Here is a 6882-nt window from a genome sequence, read left to right on the forward strand (position 1 = left end):
AAAATCTACAGTTTTTGTGGGGTAGCTGTTGGTGGGGAAGGCGGCCTCAACGAGAGCCGGGACGCCAACAATGTAAACTTTACAACCAGGCCCTGTTGATTAAGTGACAACCCAATGCACGCCGTTTGCGTTCTGTAATACAATTATAAGGTTAACTGCAAGAGCAGACACTGGATTTATAAAACTTAAAATGAATATATGACTTTTATCTTAATAAGTACATAACAAATTAACCATTTAAGAAATATATCCAGAGCACTTATTAATAGGACCCTATTGCCTTGAACCTGCGATCTAAAACCAGATAGTGGTGTAAAGCTAGGGGCTAGATGAAAGTGATATTATACTGTTCTGTTACTGGCTATTTTTGATAGACTACCTGTTTCTATATATATATATATATATATATATATATATATATATATATATATATATATATATATATATATATATATATATATGTGTGTGTATACATTACATTACATTTAAAATAAATAGCTTAAAATATGAAATAATATTTATTCATATAAATATATATATTGTATACATGTACATATATTTTATGTATGTATGCATATATATATAGTCAAGGTGGAGAAGGATATTTAAACGGGTTGATGTGGCATAATATATTCCATACCACTGGGTGGGGTAAATAGACATGGGAGGGCAAAGTCTTTTGGAGTCAGGAATGGAATTAATGAGTAACTAAATTATGATATATAATCAACTTTTATTTAAATCAATATATATATATATATATATATATATATATATATATATATATATATATATATATATATATATATATATATGTATATATATAACAGCAACTATTTAAGTTATAGTGTAAAAAGAAGTAACAGTAAAATATATATATAAAAAAAAACAGAACAAGGCCTTTAGATTCTCAAACTAAACTGTAGGGGAGGTAGCTTTGCCGTCGTTTTTGGTTGGTCAGCTGTTTGATTGTTTCCCTTTACGGTCGTTTCACGTTTGCATTAAAAAGATAAAATTTAGCTTTATTTAGGTTTGAGTAAAAGAGTCTTACTATGTAAATAAGATAGGAAAATATGGGATACTTGCTTACAAATGCTTGTAATGAAATGGGACAGGTTATTGGGACTTGAAAATGTGGTAACTATTTGTTTTTCAACACTTAACAAAATATTTAAAAACACATTATATTAGTAAAATTGGCGCTCAGTCGGGCCGCAACGCTGATCAACTTTTACATAATATGTACTGAATATTTTTAATTACATGCGTAATGTTGGCTCTATTTAGAAAAGTGTTGAAACTGCAAACAGTAAGTTATATTTCAATATTCAACAAATTCGTTCTCACACCAATATAAAGTATAATCCAATGAGCAATTCAACAATCCCGCTGCTGTCAGTAAATTAGCAAAACTGTTCTGGCGAAACATAAGAATATACGTGTCTAAGATAATTGAATCAATGAATCGCATCGATTATGTAATTAAATTGGCGATGTATGAAATATTTTAAAATTTCCAAATTTTGACTGCACACAGTTTACTCCCATATATACGTCAATGTAAAAACAAAAACCTGTAAGGGAAATTAATTTAAAATTAAATTGTCTAATCAATAAAATGTGTAAGCCTATATAAACAATACAATGTAAAACAATTTAATTTAAAATATTGTATACGTAATAAAAATCTAAAAAAATGTACTTTATTTTTTTTTTTACTAAAATATCAATATTACACATGTAATATTTATATTTTATATAACTTTTAGAAAATTTGAACAACCTTTTAATAACTCAAATACCGACTTAATTCATTTGATTTTTGAGAGCGATGTTCTTGCAACAGTTACTGCAATTGTCTGTTTAGTGAAACCTTTTAAAATTTGACTTGAAATACACGCTGTGACAGTGTCGGCAAGCTTTTGAGACGGAAGAGCTAAAAGTTAAAATTAAATACATTTCCCAACTTTTAAAGAGCCACTAACAATATCATTTCAGTTTATGATCTTAATTAGGATTAGATATATGTAGTGTGTGTGTGTTTGTTATTTATTCATTACTACATCCTTTATCCGATCGCTATAAAACTTTAGGAAATCGTTGAGAATAGCCCTGGGAAGATATTTGCGAAAATAAAATGTCAAATTCGCGCGGTTGGCGACCCAGCAAGGAGCGATTCGATTTATAAAAATAAAAGTCGATTGCGGATTGCCACCAATCATCTGATCGCCATGAAAATTTGAGTGAGTTGATTAGAACATTCAATGGGAGGTTTCTGCAAAAGATATTTTTTTTTTAATTTTGCAAGGGCTGCGTCCCGGGAGGGTGCGGTATATAAAAAATAAAAGTCGGATGAGGTTCGACACCGTTCATCCGAGTGCCATCAAACTTTAGAAAGTAAATGAGAATGCTCCCGAGAAGATTTCTGCGAAAAAAATATTTTTGGCAGCGCCCGCGGGAGGGTTCAATTTTTGTCAATACACGGTTTGGCGCTTCCAGAGTTCCAGAGCGGCTATGTTAGAACTTGGAATCCGCTGTAGGTTTTGGATACAATGAGTTTCTATAGTCGCTCACTAAATCGAATCAGGCGCGTCATCCGGCGTCTCTGCAGGGTTTGATTTGGCGCCCATGGCCGTCCTGCGAGTACTACGCGCCTACGTTAGTTTTAAAGTGGACCCTACAATAATGATTATCCGGTACATGACATTCGATGATTAAACCGAGCTAGGGGTGTTAAGCAACGCCCCTGCGATACTGTAATCGAGAGCGCCACTTTCCGTCCCCGACACTAAGGCGGTGAATGATTAACGGTAATATTACGGTGAGTGATTTACTCACACTCAAGGCTTTAATACAGCACGCCTCGATAAATATGATCCAATCACAAGCATTGTTTACATTTAAATAAATCAGTTTTCGAATATAAGAAAGTACATTAAAAGTGGGAGTAACGAAATATTATAACAGAATAGCGAGTGTTTATTATTTATATTTATTATTATATCGTTCATTACCGAGTGTTGCATAGTAATATGTTTATGATTTTCAAGAATAAAATAAAATAATTACTTATATGTGTGCGTGGAACTGAAGAGCCGCACATTGACATCAAAAGAGCCACAATGCGGCTCGAGAGCCGCAGGTTGCCGACCCCTGCGCTATAATCATTAGTAGGACTCTCTGAAAAATAGAAGCCATCTCTTCGTAAATTTGTTCTCATCAACAACCGCAGCTTCACTATCTACACTGACAAGCCAGGAACCATCCCACGTTACATTGAACTATTAAAATAAAGCAGTAAATATCCTAATCGCTAATAGTTGGAGAAGAAAATCGCGTAAGACCTGCTCTTCCATTTTACACTGGACGAACCGCCACCATCTAACACACCCATCTATACAGAACATGGCATATCGACTTCAATAACAACTGTGAACGTACCACCAACTTAAGGGAAATCTCTCACAGAAAAGACAACTACAACAGGAACAACAAGTGCACTAAAGTTAAACCTCATTGACGGCAGAGACACAACGGTTCAAATAACCATAGCAAACACATAAACCCCAGATGAAGCGGCTCCCTTAACAACGAAAGAATATACAGTGAAAAGAACAGCGGTCACCACCGACGTTATCTAACGATCTAACGAAATAGGCATCAGCGAAAACCAATACACATCTAAAGGAAAACAAGTTAATAAAAAGTCTAGTGACAATTTAAGCGCAATTTCCTTAATTAATTTTTTGTGACTGAACGAAAGGATATTTTTGAAAACTTTCTTCGGCAATATTGTTCTAAATTATGGCAAAAATCGATTGGTAAATGTTTCAAGTCGTTAAGTGGTCTGGTTGCCGAGATATGGAGCAAAAACTGCATTTATTCGAGGTTTTTTGGCTTTTCCGGGAAATCCAGGAAGGAATTGCGGGAATTTTTTTGGCCCACAATCATCCTTGATACTTGCTTAACATATTTGCTTTTGGAACTAGTCCTCGATATTGCTTCTTCGAGGAGGAGATACAACTTAAAGCGCGGACACACATCCATCCCTATACGAAATAATAATCGCAATTGCCAGTATGGAAATTGCGCTAAAAAATATAAGATCTGCTGGTTTTGTAAGAAAACAGAATTAAAGACGACTTACTAACAAACAAAAACAAAGCTAATCTGAAAAAATACACAAACCTCTCACTGTAACATCTGAATTAAAAGTGGTCTTTCATCACGTGATACACAACACTAACATTACGATATACTGAGGCAAAATTTGCAACAAATGTCTCTTTACAAAAACTTGCCGGATTTACGTAGCGTGAAATGTATAATGAAATAGTAGACTACGGTCAATACGATGATATCTACTACTACGTCACACAACAACGATAAAATACGGACGTAACAACGAGTTAGAGGAAGAAGAAAGCCATCGAGGTAAAGACAGTTTCCTTTTATAAATTACACCATCTATTATGATCGCGTAAATGCAACTCCCTTCACTGTTAATGTACCGCTATGCACCTGAAGCAAATAGTTCACAATTATGTGTCACTCAATAATAACTGGGGAGGGCAACAATGCAGTGTATACATTTTAGTTTGTTTTTATTGTTTAACTTTAAGTTTCTGTCTAATTTATGCTATTAATTTAAAGTAATTACCATAGCATTATACTTTAACCAATAGAAATAACTTAATGCAAAATAAATACAAAAGATATAACAAAATATATCGTATGATATGATTGTAAAAATGGTAAATATAAAATGCCTTGAGTGATTATATGACATACACACTAATAGTGGCAAAAAAAGAAATATCGGACTTATAGATTTAGTAAAACAAAAAGAATAGAGTGGCACAAACTTTGACAGAACTTTTAAGTTAACACATGTACTTTCAACTATTTCTTTAAAATGACGTGAAAGTTAGGATAATTATCAAATACAAATTCAAACGCCCCCGAGTTATCCTCAAAACCGGTAAATTTTCTTTTTTTTTGTTAATAATCTTTTTTTTTTAATGAAATTAATGGATTAGATGAATGTAGTATGGGTATAAATTTTCTTTAATCAAAAATACAATAATCCTCACAACATGAAGTGAACCCTTCCAATACAATCAAATTGACGAAATTGTAATTGAACAAATTTAATGTTATGTTTTATTTTGCGTCTGTCTAAACAATAAAGAAAATATAATAAAAAACATTACATTTTGTGAAAATTATTAATAACTTTAATTTTTTAAATTATAATTAAAGTATAACAGTCAGTCTATTTATTGTTTACTATTCTAACTTTTACGTGTACCTTACTTTTAATATTATTTTAGACACTTTTTACTAGTTTGCTCCCTTGACAGGTTTAAATTTTTTTATACAAACAGAAGTTTCTCGTTTGTCCTATAACATGGGTATTGTATAACTTTTAATTCAGTGTAACAAACATTTCATCTGGGATCTGTCCATTCTTTTCAGTATCTGCATTTTCACAAACCCTATTAAGGCTTGAACCTTTTTAATAATTAGGTTATCTCTACCCATATATCCTCTCGAGTTTATCACTTTTTACTAATCCAGTGGTTCCCAACCTTTTTCGAGTGGCGACCCCCTTTTATAAAAAGTAACAGACCCGCGACCCCCATAGAATTAAAAAGCCGAAATTAGTATGGAAATTAATAAGCAATAAAATAAGATTTTCTAGTAGACCTTCAATATGAACAACTCTTGATAACTATTTTAATAGCATGAGTAAAATTGCATACTATTCACTAAACTTTCGTGGTTAAGTTTTTAATTTAAAAAAAATTTTGTTAACGCCAACCTATGTCATTATAATTATCTTAATTTTGTTTTAATCGAAGAATAGTGTTGAGAATATATTCTCGAAAAGTCAATCAATTTTACGTTTGGGTATGAATGGTGAATACTAAACCAAAATTGTGTCTGTAGTTTTTCATCTTACTCGGAATCATTCTGCAAATCAAAGAATTAATCTTGTAATTCATCGGGAATGCTGGCAACATCAAGGGAAGAAGAGAATGGGTAATGCATAAATGCAGATTCTTCTTTTTTCATCTCAGAGAAATAGCGATGCAGTTCGTTTTCAAGAGATTCAAGATGCCCAGAAATCGCTTCTTTCAAAATTTTAATTATCTCACAATCAGATTCATCTACCACACCGCAGAGTTTCTCAAATTTACAATATTTCCAAGAATTATTTTCTTACCGATTTTGCAGCTTTTATAAAAATGCCCCGAGATTATCATGGAAAATTGTAATATTCGTTCATTTTCCCTGAAGCTTCAGTTTAAGCTTATCTTGATGTTCGAACACATCTGCTAGGTATGATACTCTCTCCAACCACTCTATGTCGTTTTAAGTATACCAAAAAGTCTTGTTTCCTTTGCACTTCCAAGAACAATTTGATTTCAGATTTCAATTAAAAAACACAATTTACAACATTTCGTTTGACAGCCAGCGTACTGTAGTGTAGAAGAGCAGAACCTCGTGATCTATATTAATGCTTTTGCTCAGTTCTTTGAAGGCTCCAGATTTTATATAATTTACGACTTATACTAGCAATGGACTCTTGATGTCGATTGGTTAGGGCAGTGGTTAGGGAGCTAAATCTTTTCTGTTTTCTGAAAGCCCGATTTTGAGCTAAACATAGATGGCGCACCATCTGTACAAACCCCCACAGCCGTTCTAGCCCATTTTAATCACCCAATTTCAAAAAAAAATATTTATTTTCTCCATGCTATCTTCATAAAAGAGCAACTCTTCTTTGCTATAACCCACATGAATATAGACACAGCCAGCAACTGCGAACAAGAACTCACGTCTGTTGATTTATCAACTTGAAAAGCAAACAATGGTGGA

Source organism: Physella acuta, unplaced genomic scaffold (genome assembly GCF_028476545.2).
Source record: "Physella acuta isolate Inbredline_101_S28 unplaced genomic scaffold, ASM2847654v3 ptg000311l, whole genome shotgun sequence".
Taxonomy (NCBI): Eukaryota; Metazoa; Mollusca; class Gastropoda; family Physidae; genus Physella; species Physella acuta.